Here is a 1,440-nt window from a genome sequence, read left to right on the forward strand (position 1 = left end):
GGTTCTGGGCAGCTGCCAGCAATCCCTCATGTCCCTGGTCTTGGTCGCTGGCAAGATGCAACACCAGCTCCACCTGGAGGGAAGGGTGCTCAGCTGCCACGCTGGTGACCACCCCACCTGCAGAAATCAGAAGGCAGGAAACCAAGAGCATAAGGGTGTCTGGGAGGGACCACTGTGGGATGCAGTAAATATGGGAAGGGGGAGTCAGACTCACCACGGCCTCTCGGCTCTCCAGGTCTTCCAGGATGCTGCTCATGGGCCGAAGCACCTCCTCCTCCTCCCTGTCCTGTCCATCTCCTATGCGGGGTGGTCAGAGGAGCCCTCAGCAACGCAACAAGGAAGGTAACAGTGGGCCCACCTCTGCCCCCACCCTCACTCTGTAACCCTGGGCCAGCCCTTCCCCAGAGGGAAAAGAGCAGCTGTTTTTGTATTTTTTTGAAGAACCAAGGTCTCACTATGTTGCCCAGCTGGAATCCCACTACCACCAATCAGCACGGGGAGTTCTGACCTGAGCCAGTTCACCCATCCGTAGGCAACCCTGGTGCTCCCCCACTCCCAGGAGTCACTATATTGATGCTGAACTTAGTGCAGACACCCAGTCGGCACAATGACCAGCTGGTCTAAAGGTCTCTTCCAACTCCTCAATCCTACGCTGCCAACGGTCCCCCGTTCTTCCTGGGGGCTCTCTCCTCTTCCTCTGAGCGCTCTTCCCCTACCTTCCCGAGGGAGAGCCATGAGGCTGAACTGCGCCTGTAGGTGCTGGTTCTGGATGGCAGCTTCCGCGTGCTCCTAAGGGGCCAGGAAAGAGAGTGAGAAGGCAGGAGATTGCCAGGCTGTCCCCCTCAGGGCCCTGCCTTCAGCAACTCCCTCATTTAGGTCTCCTGCAGCTGTTGGTGCCACCTTGGCCAGAGCTTTGCCCTGAGCTTCCTGCTGCTGCAGCTGGTCCACAAGCTGAACCTGCAGCAGTAACTGGCTGCGCAGCACCTCCTTGTCAAAGGTCAGCTGCTGAGAGGTGGCCACGTACTGCTGCAGGAGACCCAGGAACTAGTCTGGCTTCTGCGGATGTAGACTCTGAGCCTCTTCAGCTCCACCAGCAGGATAGGCATCAGGGCAGGTACTGGCTAGCTTCCAGATTCTAGGCCTATAACGTAGCCAGAACACTGTGGGGCTCTGTCACCTGCACAAGCCCCTAGCCCCTTGCTCCAGGACTAAGTGACTCCCTCCCCAGCCTCAAATCTCACACCCTTCTTCCCACCATTTAAACTGTAGGCCACAGACTGGTGGAAAAGCAGAGGGAGCCAGCCACCACCTGCCAAGTTGTGATGAGGTCGACCTACAGGGTGTCCAGGGTTTGCACACGCCTGTGCCTGCTGCCCTAGAGCTCGGCCTTCCACCGCATTTCCTATAGCGTCTCCTTCAGCTCCCGTAGCCTCACCTCCT

At 58.2% G+C, this 1,440-nt stretch overlaps 1 long non-coding RNA gene across 1 annotated transcript; it reads right to left on the reverse strand.

Moving 5' to 3' along the window:
• Positions 1-791, reverse strand: LOC108293722. Its single transcript, XR_001820785.1, has 3 exons — positions 717-791; positions 215-297; positions 1-117 (listed from the first exon to the last, which is right to left on the reverse strand). It is a non-coding gene; the product is annotated as an uncharacterized LOC108293722 (long non-coding RNA).
• Positions 792-1,440: the final 649 nt, after the last annotated feature.

Source organism: Cebus imitator, unplaced genomic scaffold (genome assembly GCF_001604975.1).
Source record: "Cebus imitator isolate Cc_AM_T3 unplaced genomic scaffold, Cebus_imitator-1.0 Scaffold544, whole genome shotgun sequence".
Taxonomy (NCBI): Eukaryota; Metazoa; Chordata; class Mammalia; order Primates; family Cebidae; genus Cebus; species Cebus imitator.